Below are 27,258 nucleotides of genomic sequence, written 5' to 3'. Positions count from 1 at the left end.
AGCTGTCCTGGACTCTCTTTGTACACCAGGCTGACCTTGAACTCACAGCGATCTTCCTGCCTCTGCCTCCTGAATGCTAGGATTAAAGGCACATGCCACCACGGAGACACTTTGTATGGATTGCCTGCTCCATACCTGGACACAATTTCAATTCCGTTTCTTTCTTCGAATTTCCTATATTCCCATAGTCACAATCTACTGTATGACTTCGCTGTTGCTAAAAGACAACACAAAATACCCTTTTGTTTGTGCACAGAGTGTCAACCAAATATGGCTTCTGAGGGTTCTTTCTCCTAGTTTAGAACATCACAGTAAACCTTCATATTTGGATCTTGAGTCAACAGCAAATCCCAAAACCAGACAGAGTAGAGCAATGTCTTTTGCTCTTTGTAGCCTCCAGGTAACATACAAACAGTACAGTGAAGGAAGGGCTGGGCCACTGCCTCTGCTCTGTACCCAGATAAAGACAGGCAGACAGAGGACGTTGTCTGTAGACCTTTACCTCACGTGTACATCTGACCCAGTGCTGTGGGGCAGGAAACCCCAGAACTGCTCAGAACGTCAGCAGGTCGTGACCAGCCCTGGGGGACCCACTGACCCTGCATTTTCCTGAGACACTAGGACAGCTCCACCCTCCTGCTGGTGACCTGAGACTCCAGCATCCGGTCCACTCCCTGCCTCCTCGTGGAGCAGCCTGGCCGCTGGGATGCTGCTCCTGACATTGTTCACCTTCTCCTGCCTCTGGGTTTGTAAGTCCACATATCCGTGCTCAGAGGGCGGTGGAGTCATCCTCTTTTCCACTCGTTGCTTTGTTCGTTCATGAGAATTCTTCTCTTTGCTTGCAGCTGGACTCGGGCAGCTGGAGCAAACTGAACAATCAGTCACCAGGGCAACAGATGGGAGCGCTCAAATAACCTGTAAGGTTTCTCTTCCAGAGTTTACCAATATAAATATATATTGGTACCGGCATAAACCAAACAAAGAGATTGAGTATCTAATATATGTCAAGACAAATTATAATCAACGCTCCTTAGAAGGGAGGAATAAGAAAATTGAAGCAAGTAAAGAAGTTCAAACTTCTACTTCAATCTTGAAAGTAAATTTTTTGAAGAAAGAAGATGAAGCCACCTACTACTGTGCAGTCTGGATATCGCACAACGTTAGAGTGTCTAGACCAGCCTGCATAAGAACTATCCCCCTTCTGTCTGCACCCACATCCTTCTTGGCAAGCACAGCCACTCGCTGCTCAGATGAGGGGACACCTGGGACTCCTTTCCGCACAGTGCTCTTGGCGGGGGGCGCGAGGGGGCCAGGCAACTTCATGGGTTTAAGTCCCCTAGTGAGGTCCTAGGTCCTGTGGATTATCAGTGCCAGGATAGCCCCGCACTATTGCCTGCATAGTTAGGGTATCTGAAATCTATTCAAAGGAGGATGAGGAGCTTGCAACATGATCATGTCTTTTATTAATTCTCTGAACAGAGGTTTGCAGTAACTGAACAGTAGAAGTCAGGAGAGTGCTAAGAGTGAGGAGAGACGCGCATCCCATGGGGATATTTCCTGCTACAGTTTCCCAGTTCCTTCCCAGTCATGGACAGTTTCAGGGGTTGGAAGATCTGTCTTTATTTACAATTGATAGTTTATAGTAAGGAAAGCTAGTGACCATTACACTTGTGAGTAAATACTCAGTTCACTTGGGGATATTAGAGACCAGAGTATGTTTCTTGGGAGGTGACTCAATGTGCTAAACCTTGGTCTGTGCTCTGGGCTCATGGCTGGGACAAAGCTAGCTCTTCTCCTGTACTTCACTGATCTGCAAAGAAAATAATGAACTCAGAGCAAGAGATTCATGACAGCCAGTGGGTCACAGAGCAAAAAACAAAAAGACATGTAGAGTCGGTGAGCTGGCTAGGAAGGGGAAAGGATTGGGATGAGGTGAATTAGAGAGAGTGGAGTTGTTAGTGAGACCAAAACGTGTCATATGCATGCAAGTTCCCCTCAACTATCCTCAACCACTTAGTGATTTTTAATTGTCCTTGTTTGTGTGTGACAAGCATCATTATGCCTAACAGATAAATCCCTTTGAAATATGTTAACAGGACACTAGCTGCCACCAACCCAAAGGCTAAGCATGCTACGAGATATTACCTGATGCCTATGGTGGAGATTTCCCCACATTGCTACAATCCACTTACCTACTTGATAGTCTCACTGAAATATTTGAAAAGAACTTTGATTCACGACTTCTTTTCATTTACTACAAAGACATTATTAAACTGTTGCTATATTGGAACATGGCATTTATGATAAAAATCAATCCATGTTCCTGGGAAACGAGCACCTATATTTCACTCAGAAATCCAGCTCTCTCTTACTCCCATTTAAATGAGAGCTGTGTTCTGCAATGATCCTGTAAGTAGTTTATAAGGGGAATATGTTGTGCTGATCACATTTGGGAGGCCAGAGCAAGAACAGCAAGAGATTGAGGGCAGCCTGGGCAGCACAGTGAGGTGCTGCTCCAACAGGGGAAGGGAGGGGCAGGCAGAGATTGAAAGGCAGAGAGAGATGGATGCTTATTCTTTCTTTGATTGCCACCAGGGTGCCCCTCCAAGGGGAGGTCGTCAAATATGGGGCACCAGAGTTCATGTCAGATTCAGTCCCTGCTCTCCTCATATCGGTGGAGAATGTCCTGTCCATTGGCTAGATCAGAGTAGGGCTTCAGTGTTTACTATTTATCTTGTCCTTGGTTAGTGCAATAGTTTGAACAGACACTCCTGGGCCCTGATCCACCCATTATGATATTCTTCTTGAAGGTTTCTAAGATCCTCTGGATCCTTTTATTTCCCCATCTGTTATATTTCTCTTACCCAGTGTGATGTCCTCACATCTATCCCAATCTCCTAGTAAGTAAAGATTTTCATGGGACATGCCTCTTTGGTTATTGCCCAATTTTAAGTGAGTATATACCATGTGAATCTTTCTGCTTCTGGGTTAACTCACTCAGTATTATCATTTCTAGTTCTATCCGTTTGTCCACAAATTTTGGGATTTCCTTGTTTTTAATAACTGAGTAGGATTCCATAGTGTAAATGTACCACAATTTCTTTATCCATTCTTGAACTGAGGGGCATTTAGGCTGTTTGCAGGTTCTGGCTATTCTGAATAAGTCGGCTATGAACACGGTTGAGTATATGTCCCTGTTGAGTGCTGGAACATCTTCTGGGTATATTCCAATGAGTGGAATAGGGAGTCTTGATGACACCCTATTCCCAGTTTTCTGAGAGAGTGCCAGATAGATTTCCAAAGCGGTTTTAAAATTTGCCTTCCCACCAGCAATGAAGGAGTGTTTGTTTCTCTCCACGTCCTTGCCAACATGTGGTGTCACTTGAATTTTTGATCTTAGCCATTCTGATGGGTCTCAGAGTCATTTTGATGTGCATTTCTCTGGTGACTAAAGACATTGAGCATTTCTTTAAGCGTTTTTCGGCCATTTGATATTCCTCTGTTGAGAATCCTCTGCAAATAAGGATAATTTGACTTCCTCCTTTCCCATTTGGGTCCCCTTGATCTTCTTTGGTTGTCTTATTGCTCTGGCTAGAACTTCAAGAACTATACTGAAGAGATATGGAGAAAGTGGGCAGCTTTGTCTGGTCCCCAATTTTAGAGGAATTTTGTTGAGTATCTCTCCATTTAATTTGATGTTGGCTGTTGGCTTGCTGTATACAGCCTTTATAATGTTTAGGTATGTACCTTGTATCCCCAATCTCTCCAAAACTTTAAACATGAACAGGTGTTGTATTTTGTCAAATGCTTTTTTGCATCTAAGGAGAAGATCACGTGGTTTTTTTCTTTCAGTTGTTTATATGATGGATTATATTGATGGATTTTCATATATTAAACCATCCCTGCATGCCTGGAATGAAGCCTACCTGGTTATGGTGAATGATATCTTTGATATGTTCTTGTAATTGTCTTGCAAGTATTTTATTGATTATTTTTGTGTCTATGTTCATAGGAGAAATTAGTCTGAAATTCTCTTTTTTTGTTGGGTCTTTGTGAAGTTTAGGTATCAATGTGACTGTGGCCTCATAGAATTTGAGGTTCATTTCTATCTTTTGGAGTAGCTTGAAGAGTACTGGTATTAGCTCTTCTTTGAAGGTCTGGTAGAATTCTGTACTGAAACCATCTGGCCCTGGGCTTTTTTTGGTTGGGAGACTATGAATGATTGCTTCTATTTCTATAGGAGAAATAGGGCTATTTAATTTGTTCATCTGATCTTGATTCAATTTTGGCAAGTGGAACCAATCAAGAAAATTGTCCATTTCCCTTAGATTTTCAAATTCTTTGGCATATATGCCTTTGAAATAGGATCTTATGATTTTTTGTATTTCTTCTTTTTTGGGTTCCTTCACTGATCGTTGAGAGCAGTTTGTTCTTGATTGATTGTAGGTCGAGGGTCTTTTTGCCCATAGTGATTAGGGAACTCTTCCCTGGGACAGGCAGGTGCCCTGGTTTGGCTCCTGAAGACTTTGCCCCACACCCTGGGTTCCCCACTGGGTCAGCCGAGGTAGGAGTTGGTGCTCTGCAGTTCCAGTATCAGTTTGAGGTAATGTATATAGAGCCAACTTTCCTATGTTGGCTGGGCTTTGAATACCCTGCCCTTGGGCCCTGAGGCTTTGGAACCTAGGCTCAGATCACCCTAGAGTGCCTGACCCCTGTTGGCTTCTAGAAGTTGTTTGGGTTTCTGCCTGCTCCAATCAGGTAGTGGGGCCTATGTTCTGCCTGTCAGGGAAAGAGCAGCAACTGCCTTTTGATTGTTGTTGGTTAGCAAGATTTTTGCTCTATCTCCTCTGACCTTTCCAGCCACTCCCACTAGTATGGGAATCCCACCTAGGCTGTGGAGCCTAGCTAGACTGGGTCCATTTTGACCAGTTGTGCCAAGGTAGTGCTCTGGGGCTAGCTGTATGGCTTCTGCCCAGCCCTGCTCAGAGGGCTGTTGTGGTCCTTGACTCCTGGCAGCATCTCCAGTCTCAGATCACACTGCTGTGGCGGTGTATCCCTGATTTCAGCAGCTCACAGCTTTCAGGTGGGGTTCTGAGCAGATGCTGGAGACTGGATTGCTGTCTGTAGAGTCTCCTTCTCAGAGCACACAGAAGCTGGAGACCATACCCACAGCTGACTGGGTGCCTAGGCATTCTGTGGGCTTGCATGGGGTCAGTGGGGGCATCTGAGGCCCCCATCCACTCGTGCCCATAGATTTCCCTAGGCCAGGAGGTTTGAAGCACTCCAGCTGCAATTTCAGTCCCAAATCCTGAGTTCACCCACCAACCAAGGCCACTGCATTTCCTTCTCAGAGCGCACAGCAGCTGGGGACTGTGCCCACCGCCAACTGGGTGCCTGACTGGCGCCTAGGCTTTCTGTGGGCTTGCATGGGGTGAGTGGGGCGTCTGAGGCCCCAATCCACCCGTTTTCTGTAGATTTCCCTAGGCCAGGAGGGTTGAAGCACCACTACTATAATTTCAGCCCCAAGTACTCAGTTTGCGCCACCAAGCAAAGCTGCTGCTCACAGCTCGTCTCTTACAGTCTGATTCCTGTCTAGTGCTGGGGACTAGTCTGTCATCCTTCCTGGGGTGCTCGATGACCAGAGGTCTGACTCACCTGTGGTCCGTACTGTGTCGATCTCTCTCATCCAGTTATCCACAGTTCCCACGTTCCGTGGGTCCAGTTAGCGTCTGTGGTCTCTTCCTTGCAGATCAGGCAGCGTGTGTCTTCGTCGCTGCCACCTTGAATCTCCCCACAGGTTTGTGTTAATGCATAGTAAAATGGTACAAGAGCAAGTCATCTTTATGTTGGCCATTTAATTGCAGCACTTAACAGCAAAACAAAGCCTAAAGCAGGTTCCTTTAGCTGGGTAGTTAGAAGTCTAAAGTTGGGATGGAAGTAAGTTCTCTCTGCAGCCTGTCTCCAAATAGTCCACGTGAAGTGTGGTGTGAGCAGCAATGCTAGTACTGTAAGGGAGAGTTATCTTTGAAACACCTAACAGACAAGAGGTGGGGCGGACTGGCCACTAACAGCGGGCAGGAGACTCTGTTATCACGCACAGGCAAAACAATGACATCTTCTGGTATCTAGTATTTCCTTTGCCCAAAAGAAAATTCAAATGTGAACATCAGGGACTATCTATCTTCTATCTATCTCTTAACTATCACTTAGCTGTCTATTCAGGATTTATCATCTCTATATTTATATACTTATCTGTCATCTATTATCTACTATTTATCTATCATCAATCTTTATCTATTATCTATTATCATAATCTACATATCTATCATCTATTATCTAGCATTTGCATATATACATATGTATATATATATTCTAAAATTTATTTCAGTACTGCTCAACTGCCACCATCATCTTTCTTCTTTCTCTCCATCCCTACTTTTCTCCTCCCTTCATTTTCTTTCTCCATCTTTTTAGTTTTATTGCTTCCTTAAATTCAAGCACACAATAACTTTACTTTTTAAACAACTAGGTGGCTTCTTTATGTTATGCCTTCAAATAGAAAATAAGGAAAAAAATCACATTTTTTAAATTTAAAAACTGACTAGTGAACCAATTTCTGCAGCGCACCTTGATGAATATGAGATTTGCTCTTCTGCTACTCTTCAGGATTTAGCTGAAAATGAGTAATTACAGAAAATGGGTAAGAACAAAAGGTGTTAATTGACAGCAGTGTGGGAAGTCTTCAGCCATTATTGGAATAACTGGAGTCAAGCGCAGGACTGTGGTAAATGCTGCAACTCTGAAGGGAATGTGCTATTCATAGGGCTCTGAAATTCTCTTTTATTAGTGTGTTTCCTCATCTCATTCTTTACTGGATATAATAATAAAGCCCTTCCTGTATGATTACTACAATCACATACTATTAGAGACCTCTTAAATAATATGGAAAAGCATAACATCAGTTTCTTAAAAAGTTGTGAGGGAGAGCTATCTTTGAAACACCTAACAGACAAGAGGTGGGGCGGACTGGCCACTAACAGCGGGCAGGAGACTCTGTTATCACACACAGGCAAAACAATGACATCTTCTGGTATCTAGTATTTCCTTTGCACCAGGGACATGATAAAATGACCCAATGGCAAAGCTATGAACCATGCTTCATGCCCCCTTTCCCCTGTCCCTTCTCCATAGAGCTAAAGCTGCAACTTAACCCACTGTAGCTGAGATTCTCTTCACTGTCTCTGGGATCCACTGCCACTAGCACTGGGAAATGCTGGCCCTCTGAGTTTTTCCTTCTGTCACTGGCTCAGGTTTGTAAGTTGATTTTGCTCCCTTCTTCCTTTCCATTATTTCTTTGTTTGGAGGCAACTGAGAATAAAAATGATTTGAACGTTTCTAATTTCTCTTCCTTGTTTTTCAGATAGGGACTCCAAAGTGAGGATTCCTGAGGATCAGCTGTCCTTTCTCCAAAGAACAAACAAGATGGTGGACATGCATTTCAAGCTCTCTGGTGTCCCATTCAGAACACCATTATGCACTGATACCAACTGAAAGAAGGAGAGGCCCCTGCAACAAACCCTCTAGGACTCAGTCAAGAGTTACAAATCAGACAAGCCCCACTCTCACTTGGAAAGAGATGAGAACAATGATGCCTTTACCTGTTCATCAACAGTGTTATCACATCAGATGAAGCCACCTACTACTGTGCCTGCTGGGATCTCCCAGTGTCTAGGCATCTGAAAGGAACCTTCCTGTCCCAGCTCCTCAGCTGCATTCATTGTCCGCAAACCACCCAAAGCCCTCAGTGCTCTCTCATGCATAGGTTCACAGGTATTTGCACTGAGCAGGTCCTTAGGACTATTGAGCTCAAAGCTGTCACTGCAAATGGGGAAGGTGAAATCCAGAGAGGGAATGGACCTTGTGCCTTACAAAGGTGGCTGCACTTGTATTTCAGTCTCAGTGCCTCTTTGTGCCTCTTTTATGATCAGTGCTAAGCCAAGCTCCTTTTAATGAAGTTTTTGAATAGCTTTAATTCTCAACTAGGCACAAGTCAGAATCACCTAGAGAGTATGAAGGGAGAATTGCCATTGGACCGTGTGTCACTTGTAAACTCACAATGATACCACTGTGTGAAAGTGTATATGACTCTTCTCTCTTGCACATGTCAATAGTATAAATATAATGTATTGCTAATATATATGTATTGCCAATACACACATATATATGTATGAAACAGCTTATGTTGCTGAAGAAATCAGGCTGCTCCTCACTCTCATAGACATCTCCAACTAGTTAAGGACCAGATCTCATTAAAAGACAGCAACATTTCTGGAAATGAACTGATGTGAACTCAGTGCACAAACTATTATTTTGTCTCAAAATGCCAACTGAGTGGTGGCTTAGCAGCAAGACTGCTTTCCATTCCTACAGAAGTCCCAGATTTGGTTCCCAGCACACACAAAGGTCACAGCTGCCTGTTAACTCCAATTCAGTGGATACATGTTCTCTTCTGTCATCTGTTGGTCCTGAGCATGCATGAGCTATACATACATGCACATAGGCAAAACACTCACATACAGAAAACTAAAATTTTAACATTTACATTGAAAACCATATCCAGGATATAATTTTCCTTTACCGTCTGGGCTGGTGCCTGTGAGTGGGCTGTGGATGGTCAGCTGTTCTGATCACCAACAGTCCTCCATCCTCAGGCACAGAGTCCGTGTCTGCTCATGTAACGTAAGCCTGAACTGAAGGTTGACAGGGAGGAGGCAGGCCTGGCGGATCTTCTTCTGGCCATCCCTTTCCTCCTGTTGAGGTGGGTGTCAGAATGTCACTGAACTGCCTTCAGGAGCCACACCCCAGCTCCCCAGATTTTCAGCACACTGGATTTTAATTTCCACATTCTAGTATAAATAAGCAATTTCTAATTCCATGAGATGTAGGACTGTATAGTTTTATTTTCTTATATGCAAGAAAATAGGAAGTCATTGAAGAAGCCATTTGTCTTTGTCAGCACCACCCTGATGGTGACCCATGATGGCAAGCAGTCATGTGTCTTCGTTAGGCTTGGCTCCCCATCCATAAATTTGGTTTGGGTGGTACATTTCAATGGCCATTGCTAGAAAGCCTTCTCCCTTAAGCAACCTCCAAATTACTGAAGGAGTGGTTTTGGTATTTCTGAGAACAACAAAACTGAGCATCTGGGAATTAACAAAAAGAGACTTCATTCTCAGAATTTGTTTCCTGGTAACTTAGAAAGGTAGTTGGTTTGTGGCTTATTTTTTTCTCTCTCTCTCTGCTTTTATCTTTCCCACTGTCCGTTGATATTTTTCAGTCATCGCCATCTTAGAAAAGAGAAGACTTTGTGGAGTCAGTTTACAAGAAAATGTATAAACTATGGGATGACACAAAACTTGCAAAGGAATCCAAGTCAGCTTTCTTAGGCAGGGTTCCGAAATGGCTCATGGCGCTGGAGCTTCAGAGGCCTCACGTTTTTGTAGAAGCTCTGAGCAATGTGAAAGGTCATCACGGACCAAGATATTTGGAGATGGAACAAAGCTCCGAGTGATTCCCTCAGGTAAGGAAGGCATTGTAGTGCTATCTTAGTAGTGCATAACTGATTAGGTCTTTTTTTCTTATTTTTAGAACAAAATTACAATCAACCATATCTGACCACAACTTCACAGTTATGAGTTACTGGGTGTAGAAATAAAGCTACCTTGTAAGCAATTCCTTCCTTCCTTGTCAGTCAGCAAACTGAAATCCTGCATTTACAGAGCACAGATGAGGGGAAAGTTAGAATCTTATGAAGACTCAGTGTTTATGCTAGTCATAAATATTAATATTACAGCAGGTTACTTTTTGTTGAAGGTTTTTTAAGCGGAACTCCTCCAAGTGGAATTTTTTTAATTTCTTCTCTACATATTGGAGACATTACATTATGTTCCTTTCTTCGGAAAACTGCAAAATCTCTACTCCTGGTTATGGTTACATACCTAAGTACAGCGAATTCACTCATTCTTACAGCAAACTCTAAGGGTGGCAACACAGCCCTCTCATTTGCCTGACGGCTTCGGGTAGTGTGAGAACAAACAGCATGCGTGGCGCTGACCCTTGTGCTGCCTGAAGAAGGCCCAGTTTAGTGCCATGTGCCTGTTCCGGAAGGGATTGGAGTTCCAGTCTGTGGAGAGAGGCTTCATGGCTCCACATCTGCGTTTAATCACCTCCACTGTCAGCCAGCAAGCAGCTCTTGCTCAGAATGTGAGCGATAAAAAGCGTAGACAAGACCCAGACTCCGCTCTACAGAGCTTCCTGTCCTGGGGCTCTATGTCCTAGATGCTGTGATTAGGCCTCACAAGGCCTTGGGCTGCCTCATCCACAAAGTCCAGAGGCCCTAGGCTCCGGGAATCCTTTTCACTCTTAATTTGTGTAGTAACTATTGCTTTCAAAATCCAAATTAGGGTGAGCATTTCACATGCAACGCCATGTAAGATATGAAGCACTGGTGGGTGCCAGCATTTTGGATGAGGGGGCAGAATAAAGAAATTAGAGGATGTGGCCACAAGTTATGCGATTAAAGAGAAAAATAACATTGGAAACCATTTTGAAGGCTAGACATTATGTTAAGGAGCATGTGCGCCGGCTCTGGCTACTCTGCATCACCGTACAGAAGTTCATATCTTTTCACGCAGGGAAACACTGGAGCTGAGGGGCTCGGTGTCTCCCGAGTTACAGAGCACACAGTGGTGGACAGTTTCATGCATTCCAGTGTCACAAGTCCGTCTTGTTTTAAGTTCAGAATAGTTCCTGCTTCGCAGCCTGGCTTTTTACATGAATGCTTCCGTTAACTATTTGATTATAAACCTTCACAATTTGTATAATTACATGGAGTGCCATGTAAATGAATGCTTCTGTTGTTCAGCCACACTTACCTCTTTCTCCTCAGGGGGTGTGGGGGGAAGACAGGGGAGGCCACTGTGAGTTAAATGAGCAGGGCATGGCTCTTTGGTTACTTCTGTCATGTGACCAGACAGTATGACATGACTCACTTTCATTTCTGTATTGGCATCAAATATGCTGGGAATATTGAAGATTCTAAAAGGCAAGTTGTACTAAATGGCACTCCTTGGTTTCATAACTCACAGCTGCCCGGACTCCATAGATATAGCCACAGGTTGGCAGGTTCTAGTAATGAGTGAGGAATGAAAAGTCAGTGCTCTGGAAACTGTCAGGGAATGCTCAAGTCAAAAAAGAAAAAGATTTTCAAAGCAAGGAACAGCTTACAAGGTCATCATTAACTACTCACATTGTGTGGTTGGGAATTACGGCTCAGGGGTAGAATTCTTTTTTTTTTTTTTTTTTTTTGGCTTTTCGAGACAGGGTTTCTCTATGTATCCTAGGCTGTCCTGGACTCACTTTTGTAGACCAGGCTGGCCTCGAACTCACAGCGATCCGCCTGCCTCTGCCTCCCGAGTGCTGGGATTAAAGGCGTGCGCCACCACGCCCGGCTAGGGGTAGAATTCTTGACCAGCATTCCAGAAGCTGCGCCTACCTCCCCCCCGCCTGCCCCCTGAGAAAAAAAATGCATTTACTCTGTGAAATGACTCATCTTTCTTCAGTTGGAGTCAGATCTGAGTTAGAAGTCATGTTACATGCTATAATCAATCTAGATGCCACTCACTTCATTTATCTGAATCACCACATGTCCATAAGTATAATTTAATATATACTTACTAGGTGTTCAAATACATGAGTCCTGATACCGGCTCATCTTAACTATATTTGCATTGCTTTGTTTTACATAATTTAAGTTTTTGAGAATCTCATTAGAACTTTATTTACACCATGTCTGTTCCTCTCTCTCTCTCTCTCTCTCTCTCTCTCTCTCTCTCTCTCTCTCTCTCTCTCTCTCCATAAATTGCCTGTATTCTTTCATCTAGGAGAGATGGGAGAGATTTCTCCCATCCAAATTGGCATATTAACTAGTGATTTTTTTTTCAGTTTTGTTTAGGCAATTATATTCTTGAGATTCTGTGGGTGTAGTTTTCCTGTCACATACAGAAGACCCTTACAGCAGATATCCTGGTCCTCTGTCTCCTACAATTTTTTGTCCCCCTCTTCTGTGATGTTTCTGAATCTTAGCTGTAAGGGTTGTGTAAGAATTGGGTTGGGCACCCATTGGTCAATTGTCTGCATTTTGACCAGTTGAGGCTTTCTGTAATGGTTTCCATCTGCCGAAAAAGATACACTAAGTTGTGTTCACAGAATAGACATGTAAAATGCAGTTAGAAATTATTCTTGTGTAGGGAAGTGGCTCTCCTCTAGGGTTGACAACATCACCAACCAAGAGAAGTGGGCTAGGTTTGTGGTATTAGGCAGACATACTCTCCGTTAGGGAAAGCCTTAAATCCAATTAGAGGGCTGTTGCTTACCCACAAGGTATAGTTGCCACTACTGCACCTTTAAGGATATCTTGTCGTATGGTCATTGTGGTTCATAGGTCACTCATTGCTTTTCTGCCTTGGCAGCTTGCATACCTTCTTCTGGGACTATGAGAGAGAATTCCCAGGAAGGAGGCTTCCAGGCCAGTTCCATCTCAACTTCAACTACTTCAAATTCTATATTTAAGGTCTCTTCAGCAATAAGATCATACTTACCCTGTCCTGAGGCAACCAAGAGCAGTGTTTACAACCTGTAGTGTTTTGGAGGTCCCCTGGGCTCCCCTGACCAAAACAGAATTGAATTTTCCCATTGCTAGCACTGGGGGGGGGGTTGGAGATAGTGTATAGATGGGGAGAAGCCCTGTGACCCTAAGTGACCCCTCCCCCGTGTGCCTCCCCCCCTCTCTCTCTCCTGTGTGTGTGTGTGTGTGTGTGTGTGTGTGTGTGTGTGTGTGTGTGTGTTATTTTAACTATCCCCTATGGCTTTTCGAATCTCTTTAGTGTTGTCTATCCCCCCGCCCTGTCTTGCTCTCCATTTTCCTTTGCCAGTTAAAGTCTCTCCTGACACAAGTGCTCTTAGCTGCGAAATGATCTCTCCAACACACGCTCCCCACACCCAGCCCTTTATTGAGAGTTTTATAAATATATCCTGGGTACTAATACTCTGTCATATATACAGTTAGCAAAGATTCTCTCCCACTCTGCATGCTTCTTTATCTCTTAATTGAGTATTTCCTTTCTGTGAGAAGCTTTTTAGTTTCTTGAGTTCCTTTTATGAATGCCACCTGCAAAGTTAGCATCATCTGAGTCCATATAAGTCAGACGTACTCTCTAAGCTGGGCTTTGGTCATCTTTCCACATGAAGCTTGCACGAAGGCTCCATGCCATAAAGGGCAGTTTGGTAAAGAGGGCCTCAGTCTATGTTCTCGCATTTTAGAACTGCTTAAACACAGCCTGTGGTGCTCCAGTCATAAAGCCAGTACTGAGAAACAGATCTCCCACTCTCCCACACCATCAGCCCACAGGGTGGAAAGAGAAACAGCTATCACACACAAATGTGGACTGATTGTTTTAAATGCCAGTTTCTCTGTTTTGTTTTGTTTTGTTTTGTTTTGTTTGAGACAGGGTTTCTCTGTGTGGCCTTGGCTGTCCTGGACTTGGTTTGTAGAATAGGCTGGCCTCGAACTCACAACAATCCACCTGCCTCTGCCTCCTGAGTGCTGGGATTAGAGGATGTGCGCCACCACCACGCAGCCTCCAAGGAATCGGCCCTCTAAGAAGCAATAGAGGTCAGGAAGGGAAACAAAAGAAGATGCAGTTGTCAACACCTAGCAAGAGACATTACAGTTTTATGCTTGAAGGAAAAAGAAACAGAATGAAACACATACATTTTTATTATTTGATAAAAAGAAACAAATTGTATTTTGAAATAAGGGGTTTTCTATAACAAATTTAAGAAAATACCTCATTGCATGAGACCTTGAAAAGAAAAACAGAGCACAGAGCACAGAGCAGTCACCAACCTCAACATCCACTGAGAGTCTTATGAAGTGAATCCATGACACTGACACTGCATCAGTGCTGTGAGCCTGTAAATAGTTAGTGCCATGCAGATTGGGATCCCGCAGAAGATAGGCTATGGTAGCTGGCACTTGGGGACCTATGATGGCAGTGCAGTCTGGATATCTGCTGTTCCTCTACTCAACATGCATGAAGAGACCAAGCCAGCCATTTTAGGAATGATCTGTCTGAAATCAGTTTGCAGCTGCTCTTTCTGGGAAAAGATAGGGTTCCCATGTGCCATGCTGACGACCTGGAACAGATCGGTTCTTCAGGATAGCTGAAGTGAAGTGTTTCCGTGCATTGGCAGACACTAGGCTGCAGCCAGGCAGGGCTCTCCTGCTTGCCTTAACGTGCACCTGAGCTACAAGATGCCACAGATGCCGGAGCGTGAAAGGCACGTTTCCTGAGATCACAATGCTGGGAATGCCATCACGGTCAGAGCAGAGCAGAACGCAAAGGGAAGACAGAGGAACTTTAGTTTGCTCGTATTTGCCATGAATCTAACTGAGACTGAATGCATAGCTCCCAGGAGCACCTGCCAGGCTTGGTGCAATGCAAGTAAAATGCCCTGCTGGGGCAATTTCAGCACACAAATGTCTAGGGTGGTGACAATGGTGAAAGTAACAGTGACCTCTTGTATTTCTGTGAGATTGTCATCAAATGCTTCCCCGAACACTGTTTCACTTTGGTTTCTATTGCTGGTAGAGAGTTGAATGAAATAAAGAGCTGCAGTCTCTAAGGCCACTTGCTTTGCCCAGAGATAGAGTGTGTTATACACTTATGTTGTCTACAGAACCTGGAGAATCAGGAACTCTGAAGGAGAGGGTGTGTCTGTGTGTGTGTGAGTGTGTGTGTCTGTGTGTGTCTCTGTGTATGTGTGAGTGTGTGTAAGTGTGTTTGAGTGTGTGTGTGTGTGAGTGTGTGTAAGTGTGTTTGAGTGTGTGTGTGTGTGTGTGTGTGTGTGTGTGTGTAGTCACTGTGTGGTTCTTAGCAGTAAATCTTCAGCACAAGAACAACACTTGTCAGGTTGGGACCAATGATACTTCTGAGGTTAGAGGGATGGTAAAAGATGATCATACTGGGAAACAGTAGGAGTACTGGGGAGAAATGAATATAATGAAGATTGATGGAGTAATATTATGTGAAGTTTTAATACTTTTGATAAAATAATTTTATCAAAAGAGAACAGGAACATTGTACAAATAATATAATAGGATTTAGCTTTATGAACATGTGAACTACAAAGTGCTCATATATAAAGTATGTAATACTTATAATGTAATAAATTTACGTGACTGTAAGTGAAAGCTTATTTGGACATATAAAAAATATAGCATATAATATTGACAAATTTTAGAAAAAGCATAGAGTTTAAACTTGGACGTCAGAGATGAATCAAGTCTCTCTCTCTCTTTTTGAATCAAGTGTCTCTTAAATCAGACACATTCACATTACAACAAGTTTGAGAAACACATTTCTATTTCATCTTAGTGATGCTTCAACTGTTTCTTTGGAGATAGGGTCTCTCTGTGTAGTTTTGCTGTCTTAGACTATGTATGCCAGGCTGGCCTTGAACTCACAGAGATCCACTTGCCTTGCCTCCCTGAGTGCAGAGTTTAAAGGCTTCTGCCACCACACCTGGCTGATGCTTCAACTTTAAATGAAACAAAAATAAGTTCTTTTTTAAAAAGCAAAATAAAATGTGTGCGTGTGTAACCCTGTAAGATTAATATAAACACATTAATTCTTTTGAATAGAAGTTGTGGATGTGTTCTTGTTTACCTCAAATTCGAGAGACTGCAATTCATCTGGAAAGGAAGCTTTTCCACTGCAGCCCCCACGCCTGGTGTGGACAGAGGCTGAGATGGGGTGGTGTGGAACAATAGAGAAAGAGCAGGAACTGCAGACCTGGGCAGAGATCCGAGGGCACAGGCAAGGGATCCACAGAGGGCGCCTAGTGCACGTGGGAGGAGATGGCCACCAACACAGGCAACCACCATGTGACACCTCGTCTGTGACACAATGTCAAAGGCGCACATTTGAGAATCAGCTAAGTCCTGGGTGGGCTAATTGAATTACAAACGCATGGGAGAGCACTTATCCCGTGGACAGTGTGAGGGAGACAACTGGTGAGAAGACCAGCTGTCAGGAAGTCCATGTCCTTGTCCTCGAGGAGAGCATGCAGGCTTCCCCTGTACTCCTCCATCCATCCTGACCCCGGCAAGTCATGGGAAAATCCCTATCATTTGTATAGTTTTTAAAACGGGGATGATAGTAAGTTGTGTGGCCTGCGGTGGGTGGAAGTCTACAGTGGGCACTGCTAACTCAGTCGTGATTTGTCTCCTTAGCACTGTGCACCAGACCATGTAAATCCATTGGACATCTGAGTCTTTTTACATTTACATCTTCCTACAGGCAAGCACCTTGATCCAGACAGTTCCCCGAAGCCCACCATCTTTCTTCCTTCTCTTGCTGAGACAAATCTCCATAAGGCTGGGACATACCTCTGTCTCCTTGAGAAATTCTTCCCTGACGTCATAAGTGTATACTGGAAGGAGAAGGGTGGCGATAAGATTCTGGAATCTCAGGAGGGAAACACCGTGAAGACTAGGGACACATACACGAAGTTCAGCTGGCTGACTGTGCCGGAAGAGTCAATGGATAAAGAGCATAGATGTATTGTCAAGCATGAGAAAAATAAGAACGGAGTGGACCAAGAGATTCTGTTTCCTCCCATAGATAAAGGTATGTATGTATAAGCTAATGTAAATAGAACTTTCCAGAAAACATATGTAAAAGGGAATAATCCTGTTGTTATAGTGTGCATTCACAAAACTGAAATGTGAATCTTTCTTCACTCTTATTACGTATATTGTTCTGTCCCAGAGAATGTTACAGGTGGGAACAAAATAGCGGAAGATTGGCTTTTAATTTAGTAGGTCTCAGTTGCACTATGTAAAATATGAAGATCATATCATAGTCTAAAGAGTTGATTGAATGAAAAATACACCTGAGGGCTGGAGAGATGGCTCAGAGTTGAAGGGCACCCACTGCTCCTCCAGAGGTCCTGAGTTCAATTCCCAGCAACCACATGATGGCTCACAACCACCTATAATGTGATCTGATGCCCCATCTGGCCTGCAGGTGTACATGCAGGCAGAGCACTGTATGCATAATAAATAAATAAATATTTCAAAAAGAGAAAAACATACCTGAAACCACCTAGTGACTCAGTTTGCATAAAAGGCTGAAATGCTGTTTCTACTTTTGCTGACTTTTCTTGATTTAGACATAAGAACTATACACATCTTTCAGAAATGTTCTCCCATGTAAAATAAACAAAACCACCCAATTCCATTTCAATGAACGCCATTTTGTCTACAGTAAGTTTTTAAGTGAGAAGATGGTGCTCTCACAAAACATTTACATGTCTACCACCACCACCACCACCACCACCAGCCACAGCAACAGCAACAGCAACAGCAAAATAGAACTATTTGGCCACTGAAGATGCACTTCTGATTTTTATTTTACATGGCACTGTGACCTAGCAATCATAATTGAAGTTTGGGTGAGGCTAACGTATGCAACACATTTCTGTTTCCCATGGTGAATGAATTTCTTACCATTGGTAAGTGCAGCCACTTGGGTAGACATTTGCTGTGTCACCTGTATGCCAGACGTGAGTGTGATGTGGATGAATAGTTTGGCACAAGTTAGTATCCCAATGGCTACAGTGGAGAGTTTGTGTTCTGCTTCTAATCATTGAGAATCATGCATTATTCCAATACCATGTCCCAGACACTTCTACACAGCCAAGCAGAGAACTGAGTGGGCAGACTGGGGGTGCACCAGTATTTGGTTCAGTGTGTGGGCATGTGGCTATCCTGAGTGGAAAGCACACATTGGGCCCCAGAGAGACAGAGACAAAGAATCCTTTTATTTCTCTGCCATGTGGTTTACAATCCCTTTTGATCTAGTGGAGAAACATACAAATGACAAAACATGAAGATATCTTTGCCATTTGCTCATCAGATATCCTCAGTAAGTCTTTGTCCTCTGGAATACTTTGTTTCAACAGTACCCAGTTGTCTGCCTTTACCTACGGCTGTCTTAGAGAGAAATGAATTAGCAATAATGAAGGAAGTTGTTTGCTACAGCATAGCAAATCATTACAAGACAGCCCCATATTTTAATTCCAGCTCAAAGAGATGGAGGCAAGATAAATACACAAAGCAGGAAGCCAACATAACCATTTTATTAACTATTTTATTAGTTTAATTATGTTCTTACCTTTCTAGTGGTTGAAGACAACATAAGAGAACAGTAAAACTCTTGCTGGGAGACCTTCTAGTTATTAACATTTACTTACAATGAACACTAAAACAAGTCTTTGTCACTTGCGTCTCATGGCAGGAAAGTGATCAAGGGCATTTCTCGTAACAACATTCAACAAAAAACTTCTGATGGGGCCTCAGGAAAACTCCTCATTCTGTATGTTTTGTCTTGATAAAAGCTTCAAAGTCATACATGAAATAGAACTTAATGATGTGATTATGAAAGGACATGAAGCTGATCTCTAAGACTGCAGTTCCAGTTGGCTGAGGGAGTTTAGAAACATAGATTATATTATTACTAACTATTCTTTGTACCCCAATCAGTTCATGCTGACAGTGACTTTCATTTATCTTTTAGATAAAAAGTAACTGAAAGGACAAAACATAGATTTTTAGAGCCATTAAAGGAAGATCTTGAAAATACTTAGGAATCAAACATGACTGCATATACATTTTCATTAAACATATGTATATGTGGGTATTATATATATGTACATATAGTTCAAATCCATTTTTATGCACACAGAGCTTGTTCTTCAATAAAATTTCATAGTGGACAGAAATTCATGCCTATGGGATCACAATTAACTGAAGAATAAGCTCAAAGAACAGATGTCTGCTTTTCCAACATATTTAAAATAATTAAGCACCACATTATTTTTGCTTTAAAATACTCATAATTGTCTCTCTCTCGTCTCAAATTTTATACAGAAAACTAGGATTATCTGATAACTTGGGTTATCTCTGAGAACTAATTGCACCAAGGAATAACTGGATTTTAATAGGCTTCTTATTTCTAAAGACAAGGTCTTACTTTGAAGCCTTGTTTGGCCTGGAACTCACTATATAGACCAGGCTTGCTTTTCATAGTGTGGCACACCAAGTCATGCCCGTGCAGGCCCGCGGGTCAGGTGATATTGTTTAGTTTTCCATTGAGCACGCGTGTTTACATCTTCTCTTCTATAGCAGAAGCTTTCTAGGACCTAGGAGTACACAGGAAAAGTGAGTGTGGCAAGAAAGTGTTGGGCATTTCCAGTGAGGCTGTGATAAAGTGTAATCTTTGTGAACTTCCCCATATGTGAATGCCGCCTACTAAATTATATACAATGCATCTAATGTCTCTTGATTTAAGAAACTCACAATTTAATGGCTTTCTTTCTATTGACATTAAATTTATATGCACATGTGTACAAATAGATATAGAAATATGTCATACATACATGTACATGAACAGCAAAATCATAGCCACAGAGAGCTGACTGGTGTTTGCCTTCCTTCCTTTTAGTTGCCAACATCATTACTCCCACAGAAGCTGCTTTGAGAACTGAAAGTGGTAAGTTTTAGATTGCATTGTCTTCCTTCTTAGTCACTGTAACTTTTGAGTCCATCTTGCTTTAGGTAGAAAAAGCAGAATGGCTGAGTTTTGCTGAACAGACTGAGTGATGAGTGACATTTAGAGCAATTTCCTTGGCATCATATAAACACTGAAAATTAACAAATGGGAGGGTTCACTGACATGATCTGAATGACTGCAAAGATGTAGTCCATCCATCCACCCACCCATGCATCCACCAATCCATGCATCCATCCATCCATCCATCCATCCATCCATCCATCCATCCATCCACTCAAACACCCACTATCTGTCAATCCATCATTTAATGACTAGAAAAAGTGTTATACCAAGTTACTCTAGTGTTGCTTTTAAACATTGATAACTACAATTTGAACCCTAAGTTTGATTCAGAGAACCAGACACTTAAAAAATGAACAGACAAACAACAAAAATCCTACAAAGGCTTGTATTGCCTGTCCCCAAAAAGTGACTGTAGAAGCATGCACAAGAATATACAGAAAGCAATATATTCTTTATAGAATAAGAGTTTACACACTTACAGCTTGGAACACAATAATACAGATCTTGAGGGCAAAGGGTTTCTCATCCAGAAGGAGAAGAGCAGTTGGCTTCTGCAGCAGTAGCCCATGTCCTGAATCTTCATACAACTCAGAACCCCCTGTTTTGGCTTAGGGTCCAAAACAGTGAGTTTCGTGACTCCGTTTTCGTGCCCGTGTGCCTTCCCTGGCTTTGCCCCTCTTTGCCCACGGTTAGTTAGCATCACTAGCCCTGCCTCCTCTCTCTTGCTGGCATCCACACTTCCTCTTCTATACTCACACAACCTCTACAACGCAGAGAAATCGCGCCACATCTGTCCTTGTATGTTTTATTCGTTTACAAGAGGATCTGCAGGTCCATTCATTAACACTCAGAGGATAATTTCTTCTTTTTAAATTTTTTATTTATTTATTTTAATTCCTTTAACTGAAACAGAATTACATGACTTCGCACCTGGCTTTATTCACTCCAGCCCCTCCAAATTTTGTCCCCTCAATATCTTCCAATGCCCCCAGACTCCAATAAAGACAGCCTCTTTCAGATTGCATACAATATGTTGTATGTGCAAATATAAACACATAGAACTCTCTGAGTCTGTTTTTGTTGTGTGTGTGTATGTGGTTTCAAAGCTGACCACTCCGCATTGGAAAACTAGAAAGCACATTAATCCCTGGGAGGAGCTAATTCTCCTTCCTTCAGAAGCCAACAGTTGCCTGTGGATCTTTGCTAAGTGTGGGACTCCACCGAGGTCTTTTTTTTTTTCCTTTCCATATTAGCATGTCCATTGATACTGCTATTGTTCCTGTCTTGTTTATGCAGCCATTTCCAGGACAGACTGTTTCAAAACAGACTTCCTGGTATGCTGGCTCTAAAATCTGTCTTCTCCGTCTTTTAGGACGTTCCCTAGTTGAAGATGCACTAACTGTGATGTTGGTGCAGATGTACACATTGGGGTTGGGCCCTCGTGATCTGTTGGTGTCTGCATTGTGTCCAGTTGTCAGTTTTTGTTTTAGTCTCCATTTACTGTAAAAAAAAAAAAAAAGGCTTCTTTAGTGATGGGGAGAGAGCTCTGCGCATAGCGATGAATTATGCTGTGTTGGTGGTAGCAGTTTTGTTTTGTGTTTTTCTAAGGTACATAACTTCACTAGCTCAGGAAGCTGGCTTGTTTCTAGAACCAGGCAAGATCTCTTCCTATGGAATTGACCTTGACTCCTATTAGAAATGAACCGGTGAAATTTTTAGGTAAATGGAAGGATGTGGAGAAGTTTATATTGAGTGAGGTAACCCAGACTCAGAAAGATAAAACTCTACATTTTCTCTCTCGCCTGCAGTCCCTGGCTCAGATGGGAGTATACAACATGGCATAATCACAGAAAAGAAATTATAAAGGGACCATAGATATGGGGAGTTTGGGTATGAAATAGCAGGATATGGGTGATAGGAAGTGGGAAATAGAATAAAGAAAAGAGGTTCCAACTGGGAGGAAGGAGAGAGATCAATACAGAAAAAGAAGAAAGGACCATAATTCAAAGGTTATTTGATAAAAACTAAAACATCATATTATTTGATATTATCTAAAATTATACATAATACTTATAAATGTATATGCATGCACATGTGTGCACTTGCATGTGCACATACACAGACACACACACACACACACACGCTAAAGGGAGTTAAGCCACTTGGCTGGTAATGCATCCCAAAACATCTATAGCATGACAAAAACCCCAGCACCAGATATAAGAATCTCTCAAAAATATAGATATGAGTGTAACCCCCAGTTGCCTCTACAGGGCTGGGTGTGGGCCCTGTTGCTGAAGACAGCGCACATTTAGGACATATGGCTCCATGACTGGAGATGGCTTTGACCTGAAAGCTTCCGTCCTGTGGTCTTGCTTTCATGGTACCAGGAAATACTCTGCAGCCAAGGTAAGGAAACAACTAACTACCCAGCTACAATGCCATGAACAAACATAATTGGCCACATGGCAATATATGCATAAAAGTGTAAGAAATGGGAAATTTCGTCTTTGTGGCTGAATAAAAGTACATATATATATATATCACATTTTCTCTGTTCATCGGCTGTTTGTGGGTATCTAGGCTAGTTCTACATCTTGGCTCTTGTGAATTGTGCTACAACATCCTCTGATTTTTAAATCGCTCTTTGGTGTATTAACTTAGCCCCCTTTGTATATACCCAGGAGTGGTCCAGCTGCATCATAAGGTAGTTTTTTATTATCTTATTTTTGAGAAGATAACACAGTTTCTACCAATAATTCATAAAATAGTTATTTTTCTTTAGGCAATGATTATTACTTCTGTCACATTTTCTCTAATAGTTGTCATTAGTTTTCTTAATGATTGCTGTTCTGAATGGAGTGAGATTGAATCTCAGTGCAGATTTAATTTGAATTTTCCTGATGGCTGAAGATTTTTATGTTTATTGGTCACTGGAATTTAGTCTTTTGAGAACTTTCTATTCAAAACATTTGACCTTTCTTTTTTAATATATTGGAAGAAGGTTGATTTAATCCCATCAGATATATAGGTAGATGCTTTTCCCAGAATCTGTAGGCTTTCTCTTATTTTTTTAATAATTTCTTTGCTTTGTGTAAAAATTTCAATTTATACAATCCTACTTGTCAATTCTTAAGCCTATTGCTGGGCTATTGGAGACCTATGCACAAAGCCCTACCTACCTATTTTCTCTACCATCAGTTTCAGCTTATAAATAGCAGAGAAATATATCAGGTTATGCCTATTTGGAGAAGATATGATCCTATATTTTAAAAGCCTCAACAACAAATACTTGAAACAAAGTAGCATAATAGAAAAGCAACACACAAAAGACTTTTCTGTATATTGATAATGAACTCCTTGATAAATGAACTAGGAAATAGACCATCCACAATAGAGTGAAAAGCACAGCACATATACAAGAGTAAACCTAATCAAGAGGGTGAAATTTTTCTCCAATGAATGGTAAAATAGGAATTAAATAGTATTCAGAAGTTTAACAGGCCTCTGAGGGTCATAATTAGGTTAAATTAATTTTAAGAAATGGATATATTATCCAAAGTAGTCTACAGATGCAAAGAAATCTCCATTGAAATTCTAATACTATTGTTCACAGAACCATAAAAACCTTGAAATTTATATGGAAGCAGCAAAGATCTCAAATAAGCACAAATATTCTTAACAGAGAAATAAATACCGAATGTCACACATCTGCTTTCAAATTATACTACACTTAAGGAGCAACAAAATCACTGGAATTACAAGAGTGCACACTGTGTCCGGCTGTGCACCAGTTTTTCTTTCTTTCTTTCTTTCTTTCTTTCTTTCTTTCTTTCTTTCTTCTTTAGTATATTTTATTGTACTTTTTTCATTTTTTTATTAATTCATTCATATTATATCTCAATTGTTATCCCATCCCCTGCATCCTCCCATTCCTCCCTCCCTCCCATTTTCCCCTTATTCCCCTGCCCTATGACTGTGACTGAGGGAGACCTCCTCCCCCTGTATATGCTCATAGGGTATCAAGTCTCTTCTTGGTAGCCTGCTATCCTTCCTCTGAGTGCCACCAGGCCTCGCCATTAAAGGGATGTGGTCAAATATGGAGCACCAGAGTTCGTGTGAAAGTCAGTCCCTACTCTTCACTAAACTGTGGAGAGTGTCCTGTCCATTGGCTAGATCTGGGTGCCAGTTCCTTAATGAGACTACTTAAATGATCCTGTTTCTTTTACTTTGTATGATATACAAAATAAAATGTGTTCTGGATGCTTGTTTGAAAACACGCACAGAGAGAGAGAGAGAGAGAGAGAGAGAGAGAGAGAGAGAGAGGAGGGAGGGAGAGAGGGAGGGAGGGAGGGAGAAAGGGAGGGAGGGAGGGAAGGAGAGAGAGAGAGAGAGAGAGAGAGAGAGAGAGAGAGAGAGAGAGAGAGAGAGAACAAGCATGATACACAGAACAGCTTAGAGACACACAAGACATCAGACCTGATGGTGTAGATAGGGGACCCAGAAATCTCTCACCTCATTGTTCAATGCCTTCTCTGCATCTGCTGAGATGACATGACGGTGTGACCCCCTGCCTGAATCTTCTTAAGTGCTGAGCTGCAACTATTGTGTTGTATAGGACTCATCCCTGATGGTGTGACACTTCTAATGTGTTGTAGAATCAGGTTTGCGAGCATTTTATGCAGGTGTTTGTCTATGCTCACCAGGTAAATCTACCTTGAAGACTTCCTCACTTGGTGTTGAACAAGGATATAATTGGCTTTATAGAACGCGTTTCATAGTGTCCCCTCTCTGCTCTGTGGAAGAGTGTGAGGAGCAGAAGTGCTAGCTCATATTTCAATATATGGCAGAATTCAGCCATGATTCCATTTAGTGTCAGGCTCTTCCCTGCTAGGAAATAACTGCAGTTTCAATCCCATTCCTTGTTACGGGTTTGTGTCCTCTTGGCTTGGTTGAACAGGTCTTATGCATCTCATACTTCATGTCCTATTGCATAACTTTTTATGCCTGTGGGAACTCAGGTCTCTAATCAGGCCCTGGAGACCCTCTGGACTTCCTTAGTATCTGTTATAAGGTTGCCCTTTCCTCTCATTTATTGATTTTGTCATTGTTCTCACGTCACTTTGGGTAGTGTGGCTAAGAATTTGTCAATATTGTTCATCTGTTCAAAGAGCCAAACCCACTTCATTATTCCCCTGCTTTGCTTTTATCCCCCATTTCATCGCTTTCTGTCTTGATTTCTGTGACTTCTGACATCCACTGCTTCAAGTTTGTATTTGTTTCTATTTTAAAGATGTCTTAGACCTCTGATATTTTTTCAGATAAACATTAGTAGCCATAAACTCTCCTCTCAAAAGTGCATTTGCAATATCCCAAAGTTTCTAATTAGTCTCTCTTTCATTTTCACCTAAATCTAAAAATAGTTTACATTTCTTTCCTGGCTTCTTTAATGACCCACTGGTCACTCAGGTCATTCTGTTGGCTCTTCACACATCTGTGCTCTTTTGTAGTTTCTCTTGTTACGTTCCTAGCTTTGTTCTGCCGTTGTTTTGACTAAACAAAAGATATTATTTCTTTTATTACTTGTTAACACTAGCTTTATGTCTTAAAATATTATCTGTTTGAAGCCAAGTCCCATTGGCTTTTAGGAAGAATGTGTATTCTCAGTGAGCTAAAATGCCAGGCAAGTCCACTTGAAGTATGATATGGTTTAGTTTTGAAGTTTGATGATTTTGTAATGTCTTCTATTTTTTGTAATGTCTTGATGGTGTGTCTATTGAACAGATTATGATATTGTAAGTAACTCACTATTAATATGTTTGGTGTTATCTATCCTTCATTTCCATTACTGTCTGTTTCACTCAATATTCAATCCATAAACTCATAGTTACTATAGCACCTTGATGTGGTGTCCCCTGCAGTAATATTCTGACCTTCTTCATTTCTCCTGTGAATGTTGGATTGAAGACTACCTGTCAACTACAGCTACAGCTGCTTCTAGTTGTTCAGGGCTTATACCTGCCTAACAGATGACTTGCATCCTTTCCTTCTCAGGATGTGCACATCTGTATCAGTTACAGGGTTTTTATAGGCAGGCAACAATTGTTTAATCCTGGTTTTCATTTTGTTTAATTTACAAGCTGGTTGTCATATTTTCATGGGAGAATTGGACCATTTGCATTCCAGATTATTACTGGAGGGCTCTACTGGTTTCTATAATTTGTGCTGGTTGTATTTCTGCTTGAAGTAATGGTTCCTTCTTTTCTTTCTCTCCCATTTTCATTAGAAACTTTCTATGTTGCTGAGCTGTCTGCATATGGTTCTTCTTTGTATATGAAATTTCTTCTTTGCCGTTCTCTCTGGTAGATACTCTTTCTTCCTCTCTGCTGTGTCGGATGTCATTTTATGCACAGCTTAAAAGGTCTTTGTTTCTCCACTGGATTTCAGATACCATTTCCTGGATACAACTGCACATATCATGAGCAGATTCTTACATTCTGAAATTTATTACTCAGGTTTTTTTTCTTTTTCTTTAAGGGTTCCTGCTGAGTGCTCTGAAATCCCAATATGTGTGCCTCTGTGGCTTGATGTTTTTCTTTTGAAGCTCTTTGTGACTTCTTTCCATTACAGTTTTCACGTCTCGGCTCTAGTGTGCCATGCAGGGCTCTTCTCTGACTGTGTGTGTTCTAAGTACCTCTTGTGCTTGATTATTTATATCTTTCTCTGGTTTTGAAATACTCTACTATAGTTTTATTGATTACATTTTTAAGACCTATATTTAGTTTTTCCCATTTTAACTTAGCTATTTCTGACACCCCATGAATCTCTTGATGAATCCCTTGATCATTTACCAAAATTTATGAATTGTGGTCATGTTTATTTTTATAGATGTCTAAATGTGATATTTTACCCAACACGCATTTTATTCCAAATAGTTTTATTTTGATTGAAGAATATAAATCCTCCACAAGTTTGATGATATTTACAAAGTATTTCCCACATATCACATCTATTAAATCCACACTATCCTTTATATATCAACGCTCTCATTCACCATTGTGAGTTACATAAGCTCCTTTATATTTTATTTTTTAATCCGTAGTTAGAATATCTAGAATTTGACTCACTTTAGGGTTACAGGAAATAAGCATGATGATGCTGGGGACACGCTTCGCCAGTTCCTGGTGTGGCAATGATCATAGCTAGTTCCTGATGTAACTGTGATCACAGGCAGTTCCTGGTGTAACTGTGATCATAGTCAGTTCCTGGTGTAGCTGTGATCACAGGCAGTTCCTGGTGTAGCTGTGATCATAGCCAGTTCCTGGTGTAGCTGTGATCACAGGCAGTTCCTGGTGTAGCTATGATCATAGTCAGTTCCTGGTGTAGCTGTGATCACAGGCAGTTCCTGGTGTAGCTGTGATCACAGGCAGTTCCTGGTGTAGCTGTGATCACAGCCAGTTCCTGGTGTAGCCCTGATCACAGGATGCACCGTAGCTCT

At 41.7% G+C, this 27,258-nt stretch overlaps 1 gene segment (V, D, J or C); it reads left to right on the top strand.

Moving 5' to 3' along the window:
- The first annotated feature begins 510 nt into the window (after positions 1-510).
- LOC311605716 (Ig heavy chain Mem5-like) overlaps positions 511-27,258 on the top strand; it is a 28,383-nt gene continuing 1,635 nt past the window's right edge. Inside the window, exons 1-5 of the C gene segment in view lie at positions 511-749; positions 846-1,141; positions 9,514-9,580; positions 16,422-16,751; positions 19,629-19,676.

The sequence above is a fragment of the Acomys minous genome (genome assembly GCF_964271855.1).
Source record: "Acomys minous genome assembly, chromosome: 9".
In the NCBI taxonomy this organism is placed as follows: Eukaryota; Metazoa; Chordata; class Mammalia; order Rodentia; family Muridae; genus Acomys; species Acomys minous.
Note: the sequence above shows the minus strand (reverse complement) of the source record. Positions and strands in the feature narration are given on the sequence as shown.